Source organism: Episyrphus balteatus, chromosome 3, assembly GCF_945859705.1.
Source record: "Episyrphus balteatus chromosome 3, idEpiBalt1.1, whole genome shotgun sequence".
In the NCBI taxonomy this organism is placed as follows: Eukaryota; Metazoa; Arthropoda; class Insecta; order Diptera; family Syrphidae; genus Episyrphus; species Episyrphus balteatus.
In genome coordinates this window covers 112,998,462-113,015,577 of record NC_079136.1, presented here as the reverse complement: position 1 = coordinate 113,015,577, position 17,116 = coordinate 112,998,462, and the positions used below count along the sequence as shown (strand labels likewise).

At 31.4% G+C, this 17,116-nt stretch overlaps 1 protein-coding gene and 1 long non-coding RNA gene across 12 annotated transcripts in view; both read left to right on the top strand.

The window, feature by feature from the left end:
* LOC129916500 (tyrosine-protein phosphatase Lar) overlaps window positions 1-17,116 on the top strand; it is a 664,315-nt gene that overhangs the window by 568,144 nt on the left and 79,055 nt on the right. The gene's annotated exons all lie outside the window — the stretch shown is intronic.
* On the top strand, window positions 7,388-8,481 carry LOC129916509 (uncharacterized). The gene is made up of 2 exons (XR_008772484.1): window positions 7,388-7,631; window positions 7,671-8,481. It is a non-coding gene; the product is annotated as an uncharacterized LOC129916509 (long non-coding RNA).

Below are 17,116 nucleotides of genomic sequence, written 5' to 3'. Positions count from 1 at the left end.
TTAGAAATTGTTACCTTTACTATGAAGAAGGTTTTGAATATCCTCAATATTTCATCATTTTTTGTGTTGCAAAGTAGAACTTTTTAAACATAGAAAGTTTATGACGACATCATAATTTGACCTTTTAGTGTACTTTTGCTCTTAACTTTGCACTAGATTTCAATTAAAATGTATACAAAAATTCTTGTCTTTTCCAATGAAAACTGTCATTTAAGCACCTTTTAAAAGAATTCCTTGAATTTGAAACTAAAATTTAATCTGACAGCCACCTTTGCAAAGGTAATTATACCTAAATGCATTCGCATGAATATTTTAACCAAAAAAAAACACAGGCCAACAATGAAGTCAACAAACAAAAATGTGCAAAACTATAAGAGAAGCTAAATTTGTCCCTGGTATAAACTTTGGCAGCCTCTAAAAGGAATCTGTCAATTTTTCGTTTTTTTTTTTTCATTCGTGTTGCATGCACTTTTCAAACCTTCAATTTCCGCAGGGTCGATATTCCCTGCAGAAATCGGCAGTGGAAATTAGGTCATACCCGAAGTTGCGCTTCTAAACGTCAAGTGACATAGTAAAAATGTATCTAGCTATTTCTGTTTTTTGTCCTGTTTTGTCCTTTATTTTCTTTTTTAGATTTTGACGAAACTTGCAGTTTTTGTTTCTTCTTTTTTTATTTTGTTTTTAGTTTTCAGTTGAACTGGAGTCGTTCTATTTTTACTTTACAGTTCCATGGAGATTAATGTCAGCATTCAGTTACACGGTACATGATTTTACAATTTGTTGTTTAAGCAGCGCCATGTCAGGATATAATATTAAGATTTTTTTTTTTGTTGTTGCCATTTTTGTTATGTTCGTCTGTTTATTGTTTGCTGCCATTCGAGTGCAATATGGCAATTTTATATAAATGTGAGTCACCTGTATGTGTGTGTGTTGAGGAATCAAATGTCACCGTTTAATCTCTTAATTGCCACTTGCAACATCATCACTTACACAAATAACTTAAGATATAGATAGCAACAAGGATATAAAGTATGTTTTCCGCCGCACTTAAATGGATTGAAATTGTTCTTCTTCCTACGTTAGACACACACCAACACACATAGAAGGAAAAGGAACTGTGTGTGGATATATTCTGGTGGCAGAGAAACGACACCTTTAGTGTATTCATCGGCTGTCACTTACAGGATTTCTATTTATCACCTTCCTTTATCTTTAATCCTGAGCTCCTATGGGCTTGTCGCTTGATAGCCATTGGATTTCTTTTGATTGCATTGGAATGGGCTAGAGAATATAATTAATGAAGATAATTAGAACGTTTTGTTCAATAAAAGAGACACATCATCTTGAAGTGGTTGTTTTGTTTTTATATAGCGATGGGCATAATGAGCTGTATTATAAACACGTCCTTTTTCTTAAGGACATAAGGAATTAGCAGCAAAAAAAGAAGAAAAGAAAAACAAAAACAACCGTGAAACCAAAGAAGATTGTCTTTGTCAAAGTTTCATTTAAATGTGTCCTGTCTTATGGTAGGTTCCGTGGAGGAGGAGGGTTGTGTTTGTTTGGGCGATAGAGGTTGTGTCTCTTAGAAAATGGTGTCGATCTAATAAATTGCGTCGTTGACAGCCATTAGAGGAATTAGCTTTTTTTTCTTCTTCTTTTTTCTTCATATATCCTTTTACATAGTATTGTTTTTCTTCTGTTACCTTTTTGTTTCGATGAAGAGGCTTTTAGTAAGAAGAATTCTAGGACAAAAGATTCGATTAGTTTTAAGTATAGAAGATAAGTTGTCAGCTCTCTCTAAGGTTTTATGTTATGTTTGAATTGATTTACGTACCATGAACTCTTTTAAAATCTTGATAAATCTTTTTTTATTGAAAGGTGTTTTAAGAAACAGTAGGCTTAAGTACTCAATAAATCTTAAACTGATTGGAATCAGGGAAATCAATAGAACTATAAAATATATGATAATGTCCTGTGAGTTATTTTCTATGGATGAAATAGCTAATCTGATAGTATAAAATTTCTTCCTGTTAAGCAAAAACAAAACGGAAGAACCAACATATTCATCGATTTTTTTAATTGATTTTACTGCTAAACGAATTTTTATATGATCTTACCTACTTGACAAAAATATAAATCTGAAAACTGGGCAAATTTGCTTCAATTCTATTTCGGTGTAAGAGAAAACTTGCTAGAATAAAAATTTCCTAAAAGGAAGTAATTGAAAGTACATAATATACCTACATATATCTATTTATATATTTATCGATAGTTTGCATCTCCTGTTTTTTACCACCACCAAAATTTTTTGCTCATTCGATAGAATATCATCACCCTGATTTTTCGCACTCGTGAAATTTACCTTACGGCCGCCATCTTGGATTTTAGTTTTTATAAGAAATCTGGATTTCTGTTTATCCTACATAAAAGTTGTATACCTACCTATACAAGAAACGTAGACCATTAAATTTCGCGTCTTTTTGTATCGCTATAATTAAAAAAGTTATCAATACTTTTTTGTTAAAAAATACCCCTTTTTTAGGAAATGAAGAGACTTAAAAATAAAAATGAATTGCAGGTCCTGAATATTCTCTTGTTACACAAAGCTATCAAATATACTTACTAATCATTTAAAATTCAAGTTTTGTAAAAAAAAAAAATTTAAGAAAAAAAGAGCATTTTTTTAACAAAAAAAGTATTAATAACTCTTGTATTTTAGCGATACAAAAAAAAAATTTTACAGCAAAGTTGTTGAGAATTTTAAGGTGAACAATGTTTTTTTTTTCGGAATATCATAATTTTAATAAAGAGTGCTCAAAACTTAAAAATTATCTTTTTTTTCGTGTTTTTACTTTTTTTGTCCTGTAACTTTTTAAACATTTCGAATATCGAAAAAGTGTTCCGAGTTTAAAAGACGCGAAATTTAATTGTCTACGTTTTTGTATACATAACATTTATGTAGAATAAACAGAAATCGAGATATTTAACAAAAACTAAAATTCAAGATGGCTACCGAAAGGTGAATTTCACGAGTGCGAAAAATCAGGGTAATGATATATCGTCGCTGTAGTTCTAATACCTCGTAACCCAGAAAAAGGCGATTTTGGACAAATGATGCAATTATATTTTTGAAAAAAATCCGGCTGTAATGGAAAAGACCCTGTTTGCCTAACATCAATATTGTCAGAGCCTCGCTTAATCAAAACCAGATCATTTGTATTAATTCTCATACATTTTATACTTAGTTTTTTGCCTCTCCTGAAAAATAGACTTTTCTGGGTTGCGAGGTATTAGAACTACTACGAATGAGCAAAAAAATTTGCACTGGAATTTTAGGTTTCCTCCGAAGATATAAGAAATATTTCACCCCTTCTGATCTAGCTACAAATTATAAAGCATACCAAGCTCTAGTGTTCAGAAATTTAAAACCAATGTGAATCGGTATCTCCATTAAAATCCTTCCCTCTTCCTGAAGCTCGTACTGTGTTTATATACTGTGGGTACCCAAAACCCCTCATGTACGTGCTTATTATACAAAAAGGCTGTTGAATTTTATTAGAAACGAATGATAACTTCAATGAATTCAGATCACTCCGCCATTATTTCATAAGTCAGGAAAACCCTTACAAAGCATAATGCTTGAGGCTGAACATACACATTATCATTTTTTTTCTTCCCCCTTCTTAAAATCTAAGACTTCAAACCAATTTCCATCGATTTCGTCTTGCAAACATGTTTATATTATCTAAAGTCTCATGCTGTGTTAACCATGTCCAATTTAATAAAAGGAAAGCTACTCCTGACAACTTTGTAGAGCGAAAATTCAAATAGACGTTTTGAATCCTTTAAATATTAAAAAAAAAAAAAAAAACCTTCTTACACTATCCGATTACGAACACGGTTTCAATTGAAGTTTTTCTTTTTTGTATTATTTTCTTCGATGCAGCATAAACAAACTGCACAGTAAAATAGCTCTTTCTTTCATTCTTTCAACTACACACAAAATTCCTTATTTTTGATTGAATTTACATTATTTTCAATGTTCATAGTTTAGGAAAATATATTTCCAGCATTTCTTGACCACATCACGCATAAGACAATTTTGCACCCATTCAGGAAAAATTGCTCTTTCAGCAAAATTGATTCGATAGGAAAACTCATTGAAATTGTTTTACAACTACTAAGCTATATAGACTCCTGAACGTGGTCATTTTCATTTCTTTCTATAAAAAGAAAGAGAGAGATAATAAAACATCCTCTTGAACTGACTCAATGAAAAATTCCCATAGACCACAAAATCAAGAGAGCAAAAGTCAGTCTAAACTAAAATGGAGAGGAAAAATAGAAAATAAAATTGTTGACTGATATCCGGAAATACTATAAAAGAAAAAAAAAAAAAAAAGATATATATTTTTATCCAGTATCCTTATACCCAGATACAGACTTCGTGCATCCTTGATTCTATAAATAAGAACTCCATTCTTCACTCTCTTTTTCCCATTTTTTCTGCAATAAAATGTTTAAACCTTCCATTTCCTTTAACCTTCCTACGTTTCTTATTTAAAAACAAAAATGTAAAAAAAAAACTATATAACACGAAAGAAAATCGAGCAATTTAAAGATGAAGTATTCCTAGCACGCAAAACCAAACTAAAACCTGAGAAGGATATTATAGACGGACGTAGCTGAAGAAAAGCAAAAAAAAAAGAAGAACTATTTGAACATTTTTAAAGTGAAGAAAATACCGCACTTCATATTCCTTACAGCGAACACGGAACTGACTATAGGAGAATTATAGGAGTGTGTGTTTTGTTTTATACTCTTGCTGAAAACGTAAATGCACTGCAAGCAAACTATTGAGTCAATTATATTGTGGTTCATAGTCGGATGATGTCACTCTTGTAGATGCTGTTTTTTTTTTGTGTTATTGGTGGTTTAGAAGTTTCGTACGAGGCTAAGGGAAGCTTTTTGTTTGTTTGGTTTTGTTACGCAGTCACGTTATGTTAATGAAAACTACTTTGCAAACGAATTAATTAAATAAAATACCTTAACTTTCCTAATAATTGGTCTCCAAAGTAGAAAATTAATATTCTATAGAAACTTACTGTTTACATATCTTTGCCGCCGGGTACAAAGGGGGTTAAGTCACAAAATTGCACTTTCCGGGTTTCGATGAAATAAGAATAACCTCTTTTTTCTCTTTTATTTGGTATCAAAAACATAAATTTAGAACAACTCTTTTCTATAAAAATTTTTAGCACTTTTATAACAGCACACCACCATGTTTTGATGTTTGTTTTTTTGCAGTTATAAAAGTGCTAATAACATAAAAAATTTAATGAACATTTGAAGAAAATGTTATTTTGAGTTTGCTTCACGAAATAACTTATTTTGAAATAATTTCTTATCACAATTTTATATTTGAAGAAAAGTAGCAGTTGTGTGAAGTGGCAGTTGAAGTGTTAAATTTGAAAAAAATTGGATTCATGTTAGAAACTTGTCCCACAAAATTATTTTCCTCTCTTCCAAAATGACATTGAGTCCTCAGAGATTTTTCTTGGTGGGACGCGCCTATTTTGTCTCGCTTAAAAAATCTTTGAGCCCTGAGAGACTTCACTCAGTGGAACGCACCTAATATCGCAATCGCAACGCAACGCTTTACTCGCAACAAGTTGAACAAGAAACAGAAGAATGGGAAGAGAAAACAAAAGAAAATAATAATATGTAGCTTAAAATACAGAATAACACAGCCACACAAAAAAATATAAAAGTTCTGACCTGGGGTTGCGACTAGGTTTTCCATATAGTTTTTGGGTCGCTGAAACCGAATCCGAAGTCCGTTTTGACCCATCACGTCAGGTTTTCGAGATAACCTAAAAAAATGTCACGAAAACAAAAAAAAAAATTTCTCTGATCTGGATATGCGAATATGTTAATCATATAGTTTTTGGACCGCTGAATCCAGATTCGAAGTCAATTTCGCCCTATCATTTCAGGTTTCTGAGATATCCTCAAAAAAATGTCAAAACCAAAAAAACAAAATTTCTTTTCTGGGGTTGCGACTAAGTTTTTCATATAGTTTTTGGGTTGCTAAAACAGAATCCGAAGTCTTTTTTGCTGTATCACGTCAGGTTTCTAAAATATCCTCAAAAAATTACTTAACTCAAAAAAAAAGTTCTTATCTGACATCTTTTGAGAATATCTCAAAAACCTGACGTGATACGGTAAAATAGACTTCGGATTCGGTTTTAGCAACCCAAAAACTATATGAAGAACCTAGTCGCAACCCCAGGTCAGAAGTTTTATTTTTTTTTTGTGTGGCTGTGTAATTTTTTTTACTTCTGATTTATTCTGCATATGCAGCATTTATGGTCTTCTTCCTTACTCCTCTCTTTGTTTTCTAACACAATTTATATAACCCTCTCTGTCTGAACCAAAACCATTTTTCTTAATATTCTTCGAGCTTCTTACAATTTTGACTATTTGACCATACATTAGCTATGACAGCTATAATAATGAACCTAATGTAAAGCCAAATAGTAAAAATTGTAAGAAATTTGACGAATTTAAATAAAAAATAATTAATGCTCACATTTTGCATTGAATTTTTTTTCAATGCAGAAAATTTTTTGTTTATAATAAAAATTGTTTTATTGCCATATATTTTTATTTTTTTAATTCAAATAATACGATTTGATCTTCCAAAAAGTCTGATATTTGATATCGTTCACTGTCTCTACAAAGAAAAATCTGTCACCAGGACAGAATCCGTCTAGCTCTGACCAAACCATTTCTCTTCAGTTTGTAGCAATGGTATTACCTGGAGGGATAGTACCAGGCATAAACTTAAATTAGCCAAAAAATGTCTCAAAAACTCTCTCATTTACAACAAAAAAAGGATGTATAGCAGTACAAGTTTACCTGCCATACATTTCCACAAAAAATATATTATAAAATAAATTAAAACATTCCCACGATTCCATTCAGAATTAAATGAAAATAAAAAATTACTCATACGCCACCCTATACACCACCTTCAGTTGATATTTTCCTCTCTCCAAAAACAATTTTTAATTTTGTTTTGTTCTCATTTTTAATTGCATTACAACAACACAAAAAAAAAAAAAAACATTTATTCTCCTAAAATGTAATTCTTTTGAAACTATTTACCACCCTACCGTTATTGTTCTTTCTACACTTTCTCTCCAGTTCAAAATCAAAACCATATTTTTATATTAATTTACTTTGCTTAAGAATTCCCTTGCACAAGTTTTTGTCACGGATTTTCTCATTTTGTTTTTTTTTTTTTTGTTATTATTTTCTTTTCTTTTTTTTTTTTAAATATTTTGTCTGTTTTTTTTTTTTTTTTGTGTGTTAAATTTTTCAATTAAAACTTTTTTATTATATATCCCAACAGACTTTCAATAATTCTTTGCTTGTTTCTACAAAGTAAGCAAACTTTATCACTATCGCAGAAGCAAGCAAAAGCATCCGCAACCTCTCTGCCATAACTGGCAAAACAGACAAAAACGCAGCAGAAAAAACGAGAGAAGGGAATGGGAAACAGGGAAAGTCTTAGGGTGATAATAATTTTCTGGAATTCTGTCGTAAAAATACAGGGACGGATTGAGGTTGCAAAAAGGTGACTTAATAAAATTTTCGAGGCAAAGAATTTAATGAAATTGAAATGAAGACATTTTTTTAATTTTCCCTATTGACAACCAAAAAATGGAAATACTCTATTAATAAGGATTTGGCGCCCTTTATAAAAAAAAGTAAAATTTTGAATTTAGTTTTGTTGTGGGTTTTTATACTCAAGAGGATTTGATGCCCCTGACAAAAAAAAAATAAAATTTGAATTTTGTTTTGATTCAAGTTTTTTATCGATTTTTCTTCAATTAAGAAATTTATTCGAAAACAGCCTCTAGAAGTTCCTCCAGGCCGTCCCTGGTGGTCCCTTATACCCAGTTACTCACAGCCATAGCATAACCTAAAAACCACTTGTTAAATTCTTCATTTCTTTGTACTTTTTTTTTGTGTGTGTGTGTTTTACTTCTGATTTTCTAGTTTGACTTCCTTGATGATGACGATGATGATGATGACGGTGCGGTGTGGCATTGGTGTTGAAGAGGATTTTCAATTAAAAATTCTTGCAATAAGTCAGCATGTTAAATTTTTTAGTGTACACTTCCGAACTTTCGTCCCTTTCAACAGGAATGTGCAGTGATAAAAAAAAATCATGAAATACTCTTAGCACTTATTTAAGATTTTATAGAAGGTCCTTTTTTGTCCTTTCAGAACGAAAAAAAAAACCCATGAATTGTAAAATAGTTTATTAACAATAAAAAAAAACTTAAAAAACGTATCCTTGATGTAAATAAGTAAAAGAAAAAAAGTACCTATCTTAGAAGAGTTTTTTGATACCAAACTTTAATACTTCCTTCATGGATCCTTTGAAGGAAAAAAAAAAAAAAAACAAAATCATAGTAAATGCCGGGGCACATAAAATTAAACTTCTGGTGCAGTCATAAAAAATAAAAAAATTAAAAAAAAAAATAGGAAAGGATATCGAAAGCGAGATTCCTTGGGCCCACCTTTTTGCTGTGCTTTCAACTGCAACTTGAGATTATTTCCATTTTCGTCTTCCATTTCTTGAAGTAAATCAGAGAGATGGTGGAACGGAAATAGTGGCTTTGTTATTCTCTTTTTTTTTTATTATTTGCTCTCTAACATCAAACTTCTTTTCTACTTTGCTTCCTATTTCTTCCATCATGTTTGTGTGTTGGTGTATACTTTTTTTTTAAGCACTAAGAAATAGTGATCTCTGGCAATACCAAAGCAAAAGAATCCTAACGAATGCAATGCGGCTCTCTAAGATAGATCAGAGTGCTGGAAAACCTATAAAAAATTCCATAAGTTCCGGAATAGTTCCTGAGCTGAATGCCAGACTCCCCGAACACTGAATAATACCGAAACCCAGTAGAAGGAAGAAATAGAAGTGATGTGGTCCTTGTATTAGAAAAAAAAAATAGAAAATAAAAAAAAATTGAAGCAGATATAAAATGACTGAGGAAAGTGAAGGATATGCTCTGTGAGTATAGGAAGTAAGATGAAATGGAGGTTTCCTTATTAATGATGGAATTATTCAAGTGAGATGGGCGGTGGAAGCGACTTTCCTGGTTGTTTTTTTTTTTTTTTTTTATTTTTATTTGCGCTTAGATATACAATTTTAAAGTTTGGTTTAGTTTGCTTCAGGTTTGGTTTTAATTTTATTGAAAGTTAAAAAAAATGAATATAGTGTCAGAAGTAAAAAAAGAAATAACACTGCAGGACAATAAGTTTGAATTGAGGTCAAAGTTGGTTTATGAGTCTTTAAAATGCTGAAGAAAAAAACTAAGACAATAGGGAAAGGAAACTGCAAAAATTAGACGATTAAGGCTAAAATTCTAGGAAATTTTAGAATCTGAATACAATATTACTATATTTTTGTAAAAAACTAATCCTTAAGGGCGAAAATCACTTCTGTACTGAACTAATCAGTCATTTGAAAAACGAACAACTTTTTACTAAAATTAATTGTGAAGGATAATTTTATCTTTCATTAAATTAATGTTCAGTTTTTTTCGGATGGGACAGTTTCCAATTGAAGCACATTGCGACTTTGATGCCGATGAAAAATCAATTCACATTATGTACCTATGACATTAATTTTGCAAAACCCTGTATTTTCATGGTACGCAAAAGATAACGTACGGTTATAGGAGTTGTATTATCCAATTCTTCTTGAGCTGCACTGAATCTTTCTCGAATGTTCTATCGCTATTAGCTTCTCGGTCCTCCAACTCTTCTGCCTTCTTAAGAGAGCATGTTTCAGTACATCGTTAGGCTTGAATTGAAGTCGTTGGCTTTTCCTCCTGTAACAGATTCAATGGGTTCCTAACCTGTTCTTCGTTGGATCTTGGATATACACTGTAGTATTTTTTAATACTTTTTGGGTTACATACAGGTCTACACCAGAAATGTATTAAAATTTAATACATGACAATATTAAATTTTTAGGTAATACAGATAACACAAAAATATTTCAATTATTTAATACCAAATGTATTGAAAGCTTATAAAATGTATTCTTTTTACAAAATTCATTACTAAAAATAAATATTAATCATAAATAATATAATAATGGTGATATTAATGTCTCTATTTTATCTGTTTCACAAACTGTGGGGCTGTGGCATGTAAAATCTTATTGCCGATCAAAATTCATTTGCAATGTATGCAATTTGCTTCGAAAAAACACAAAGCGTCTTCAAATTAGTACAAATTTACAATTTTTGGTTAATTTTTTTTTAAAAAAAGGTATTTCATACAATGGATTTTTTTTCTTTTGACGTGATAACGTCTTATAAATCGATGAACCATGGCAGCCACCACAAAAAAGTGACGCCATTTTCTAACGTTACACTCTCGCACTTTCGCAGTGCGGCAAAAAATTTCAATTCAAAATTAAAAACAAACTATTAGAGATACAAAAATCTTCTATAGCTTATTTGAAAGATAATAACCTTAAGCTTAATCCAAATGAAGCATTTTTAAAAATTCTGTCATTTAATAGGGTAAACAGGGGTAAAACGGAAAGATGAAATTTGGGCTAAAATCTAAACGCGAAGTCGTAGAGAGTTAATTTTTTTTCCAATAGATAGATGAGATTAATTTAAGAATAACTGCATTTAAGAAAAATCCAAAAAAAATTTTGAAACTAAGCTATAAAGTTTTGTTTGAATGTTGTACACGTGTTGGGGCTATGACAAAATGATGATTTTGGGTAAAGGAAATTTTTTTTGAAAATTCTAAAGGTGCCAGGTGAAAGACGAGAAAAAAAAATTAGGCGTCTGATACGAATTTTTTTCTAACACTCTGTGTTTCGAAATATGAATTTTTGAAAAACACCTTGTTTTTAGGGGTATTTTTGGGTAGTTTTTGATTTTTAGCTTTTTTTTGGAGCGTTCAAAAAATCTCAAACTTATAGGACATGTGCAAGAATTTGGAATCGTTTAGTGAGTTTTGACTGAATAACTGAAGAAACAAGTTTCTAAAAAACACGTTTTTTGACCGTTTTTAATCGATTTTCATCGTTTTTTATTTTTATCTTTTTTTCTTTAATAGATACAGGAATAAAGTAATGATAGACCATGACTACGACTATATGTGTGCGATCAATCAATCATTTTTGTAAACAAAATTTTGAGATAACGGTAAAATAAAATTTTAGTATTCAACAGGTTATAACTTTTGACCAAGAGCAGATAGAAATTTTATTAAACTTTTATGAGCATCCTGATACAATTACCTTTCATTTGGTATACCAAACATAACGGTAGACTAACTACAAGCTACACAATGTTAAATCAAGAAACTTGCGAAAAACCTCAAAACACCAGTGGAGATCTGTTGCCCCCCGAACAGCCACCAGTGTGGGAAGTACCATAATCTCAGTCTGGAAATTCGACATGGTTGACTTCAAAAAATTCTTACTTCTCTTGTAGGCATCTTTGAAATGAGATTGATACGTCATATGAAAGGTGAAATAATAAGCTTTCACATTTTATAAAAATTTGTATAGGTTGTCAAATAAAAAAATTGATTCCATAGCCTGAGAACATAATCATAAATGTTTTTTTTGCTTTTATTAATGAAATTTGATCTATCTCTTTTTGTAGATGTCTCATAGACCTGATCGATATATATATTTTGAGCTAAGACAATAAGCTTTCAGATGGTATAAGTTGTTAGGAAAAAAAATGGAATTAATGACATGAGAAGATAAAAATTCATGTTTTTTTGCTTTTTTTGATGAAAATGATTGTTTTCAATAAATTATTTTTATACTTTTTGCGCATTGTAAAAATTTATTGTATACAAGAGCTGTATTAAAAAATACTCCAGAACTTTTAACCTTGTACGATTGAGATTGGGTCCTTTAAATGTTTCGTAGAACTCTATTTACATAGGTTTGTATTAACTTTCCAATTGCTGCATCTGATAAGCAGTACAAATTAAACATTCGAGTTTTTCTGTCGAAGGACATTAGATTTTTAAAATAAAAAAGTTATTCCTTCAAATATTGGACAACATTTTGAAAACTCTCTGCGTTTTCTAGTGGCTGTTAGAAAATTTGTTATCTTTGTTTTTGCCGTATATATGTTCAGCGCTACGATTTCTGCTTCTTCTTAATGTCGTTGATGGAGATCCCGCATTTTTTGAGCGAGCTTACGTTGTTCACGTTACTAGATATTCTAGATTATATGTCAAGGTCCATCGAATTCCTCGAGTTTCCTGTCAACATCCCTAATTAAGAATAAAACAAAATTGGTGACAGTATTCAACCTTGTCTGACTCTAATTTGAATCTTGGCTCCAGCGCGGAATCTTGTTCAGCATCTTGAGGTCAAGTATTTCTTATGAGCTCTGAACCTTTTAACTTACAAAATAACTTTACCTTTTAAGTTACAAAATAACTACATTTCTTACATCGCTACGAGTCATCATAGACTTCTAACAATAATCCAGTAATTTTGTTTGATTTGATTCTGAATAAAAATGTATTAAAGGTTCGGTTACTAATATAAGCTTAATCACGTCACGGTATTTTATCTATACGTAAAGTAACAACAATTTCCTATTTAACTCGGTGATGATTTGAACAATATTTCAGAATCCATAAAAATACATAAATATTTTAATTTAAAACGGTTTCATTATAATACATATTAATTGATATCATTTAGTTTCCATTAATTAAAAAATTGTTCGCAAAATTGGTTTAACAATATTGTGAACGAACAAAAATTAAGAGAAGAACCACTTTTTTGCATTGCAAATTTATTTTAAATTCTTCGAAAATTGTTGTTCGACATTCGTTTGAAAAGGCTTTATAAAGAATTTGCAAAAATCTACCAACTTTTAAATGCTTTTACAGATTTATAAGCAGCTTCAAATTAAATTAATTGGATAAAGCCTTTAGAAAGTAAAAATCTGGTTAAAATGAAACCATTTAATAAGTTTTTCTGGAATAACAAATAAGCAGCGATATTCTTTGATGTACTCGTTTTCGTATTAGCCTTTGAATATAGTTTTAAAGTAAAACCTTTTCCTGCAATATTTTGATCCCGTTTTTTCTTTAATCCATTCGATGAAAGTAGATCCATTTATCTTCTATATTTTCAACATCTGTGTTAGGATAGATCTGAACCACATACTCGTAAAGAGGCAGAAATGGTATGATGTCTTAAAACCGCAATTTAAACGCCTTGACACACAGATTTATTCACGAATATCCTACGTGATTGTTTGTTTCTTTTTTTTTTATTATACTCGCTCCTTTAACCTTCATATGAGTGTGTGTGTGAAAATTTTAAGATAAAACGACGACAAGCTAGAAAATATATCATCGACCATAGTTTGCATATTGCATATTGGTATATGCAGCACGGTGCGCTCCTAGTTACTGGTTGCCTCTCGGTAGGTTCCGGTATACGTACCGGGGCTGCCATATGATGGCAGGATATCCGCGGTGAATAAATTGCTACCTAAATTCTCAAATGGTGGATCTTCCTGCCTGGATATGGTGTCGTGTCGTCTACCTAACTGTGCCTTTTATATTTCCAACACACGGGTGACATTTTTCTTGCTTTAACACTTCTCCCAAACTAACTCGTTTTTTGCTCTCTCAGTTTCACACAAGCTGTGTGTGCAATTTGAAACGTGACTACAGGATAAACCAGCGTATATCCTTGTAGAGCTAGGTATTCATTTTTCTATGACCAAGCCATATCTTCTAATATACGAAACACCTATTCCAGCTAGATTTACCTATCCTTCTTTCTATCTCTCTCTCGCTCACTCTTTGGTCTCCCTAGGAACAAATTATTATTGAAGAATGTTGTATATGTGTGAAGTTAATAAAAAAAAAAATCCTTTAGCCTACCGCATTGATCCTTGAGGGAACCATTAATCACAATCAGTTCGTTGTATCCAGGATGTTTTGCAGGACTGTTTTTAATTTGCGTAATCTCTAAGAGAGAAAGAACTCTTCTTGCCTTTTTTTTCTTTTTTATTATTTTTTTTTTTTTTTTGTTTAGTGAACGTTGATGGGGAGTGGGGAAAAAAAACAAACTTTTTCCAAAATCAAGAGGAGGAAAAAAAAACTTTCTACTATAGTGTCTTCCTGCCTTTATCCTTTTTGGCACTTTAAGGAGTAACTTTTTGTGTTTTTCGGAAGAATTAAGGTTTATCTATACTTTGGGCTATATTTTATTAAATGGGGGAAAGGGGAGGTTAAATTTGTTGTTTATTTTTCAAAACTCTAATCCTTTGTTCAATGAATTTTGGCCTTAGCGGTCGTTTGTCTTGTATTCGACAGGCCCTTTGGTTGTTGTTTTTGTATTTTTTTTTTCATTCTTGTTGGATAAAGATTAAAGTTCTAAAGTTACCTTCTGGTTAAGCTTGTTGCTACTACTGTTTTTTTCTTGTAAGTTGAAACTTGTTGAAGATTCAAATTTAAGAGTTTTTTTTTTTTTTTGGTTTTGATGGACTGGTGGTCTCTTACTTTATAGGCTTAAGATTAAGAGGTGTTAAACAAAAAAAAAAAAAAGAAGGAACACAAAAAAGTTCTAAGAGCCCTTTAAATGTGTTTATCGGTGTGTTAAATTGATAATATGCTTTTGGGGAAAGAGAAATTGTGGACAGTTTACTTTGGGTAGGTAAATATTTGGTTTGACGTTTTGATGAAGATAAGCACGGAGGACGTTTATTTTTAGCGGATGTTTGTTGGATTTTTGGTTTGCTACTGGAAGAAGGGATATTTAAATTAAAATTGAGAGCTTAGAAAAACAGAAAGCATCGTACCTACATGGATTGAAACTGGTGGTTGGATGCATGGAATCTCTAGAAATCTGGTGGGTTTAAATGCATTTACTGTTTGAAATTTCTGCATTAATTCCAATATAAAAATGTAATAATCGAGGTTGAATGGGCATAAACTTTTTGTTAATAAAGTCGTTGTTGTGTTTTTTTAAAGAGAGTTTGAAAAAAAACGATATATTGTATAAGTATCTACTTTTATTTTGCAATTTTATAATTTACATTCAATTCAGATGGAAGTAAAACAAGTGAAAGCTATTTCTCACTTAATAACATTAAAAAAAGCTTGTAACGAAGCGTTCTATACTCATGTTACCGGGACCGGAGTAAATGCGTTAGATTTTTTTTGAAACCTCCCCGCAACAGTAATAAGCGTTCCATGGAAAATATGGAAAAAATATCCCTAAAAAATACCTGTTTACCTCTGGTGCCAACAGGGGCATCACCAGGGCTACCAATAGTGTGGTTCAAAAAATATTTTTTTTCGATTTTCGGTCGGGCGACCCGCTAAATTTGTTCCACTTATATTAATAACATTAACATTGTGAAGTTTCAATTCGCTATCTTAAGCGCAAGAGGTTGCTAGTAACAGTTCAATTTTTAGGTTTTGTAGGTAATCTTTATTTATTTTTTTGTTTCATTTTTTTTTTTTTTTTTAAGTTTTGCTCTTTATAAATGTAAAATATTTTTTTTTTTTTTCGAAAATAAGTAAGTAATATAATTAATAATAATAAATAATGAGCAAAATGTGCAAATAAAACGTCTGTGTACTACCTTTTGACGAAATTTACTTGAAAGTGGCCCCATAAATTATTATTTTTATATTTTTTTCAGAATAAGTACAACAACCACAACTTTCAAGCAATTTTTAACTTAAAAAAAAAAATGAATAAATAATACCTACCTACTTTTTTCCAAAAAAAAATACAATTTTTCAATATCGATCAGTACGCCCTTCTATACATACGTATAAGATAGGAGGCTGAAAATTCAACAGTATGATACCAATAGGATGTGGAGCCAAACTAGGGGGTGGACCAAATTTTATTTTTCCCATACAAGCGTGGACCACCTTAGCCACCAAGGCTCTTTTTAATACCTGTCGATCTCAAGTGCCACCTATACTGACCTAGCAAAAAAATAATTTGTGGCACGACAACCCCATGAAGGAAGCAGTCCTATTTTCTCTCAACCAGTAATTTGCAAGAATTTACCACTGAGTCCGAATGGCTAAGAAAAGATTCATTTTTGAATGACTATGACACTCTTGGAGGAGGCTTTGTCAATTCCTTGCAACAGGCAGTACCCCTTAAAAAAAAGTGTTTTTAGGTATTGGAGGTTGGGACACGAACCCAGATCTCTCGCGTTATAGTCAATCACACTAACCAATGTGCCATGGGGCCTCTTTAAAACCTGATAAATCCTAATTTGAAATCATCCTTTGTTACTATTGACCTACTGACTGTAACCGTGTTTTTTTTTTTTTTTTTCAAAATACGATTTTCAAGCTTTGAACGACCTTTATTCATTGAAGAAAAAAATCTTCGATCATGGTGCAGCTAACCGCTGTGAATCAGCGGTGGGTTTGGCTCTCAAAAAAGCGTACGGTGGCTGCTTCCGCGGTGATTCGCCGGACTTCTATTTTAACGCGGGATAAAATCCTGTAACTATATTGTAGTATTTTAGTTGTTTCGAAGTTTTCAGTAGTTTAAAGTGAGCAAATGCATCATAAGAAATCAGTTTAAGCAAATACAGCTAATATTTTAACTATGGTAAGGTAAACGGGTCGGAGTGTATAGACAAAAATAATCAAGAACCTATCGACTTGACAGGGAAATCAAAACAACACTTAACACGTTGTTTGTAGTTATTATAAAACCATTGGGAAGATCTTGAGTATCGGTATAAAACATTTGGATCTTTTTCAAGGCTAGCTTTGTGGTAGTTACAATTCAATAGGTACTTCAGTGAAGAGTAAAGGATTTCACAAAACAAGTTTCATAGGCTCTTATGGCGTCTCTCAGAAGACGAAAAAGCGACAAAGTATAGAAATCAGAGAGAAAGTAGAACCATTTTTCTAGCGGGTATCGTTTTTAGTTCCATCTTTAACATTTTTACTAGAACTATCCTTCATTTAGCTATTTAGTTTTGCTTGTTTAAAAAAGGATACCTTCTAAAACTACGTCTTTCCGGGA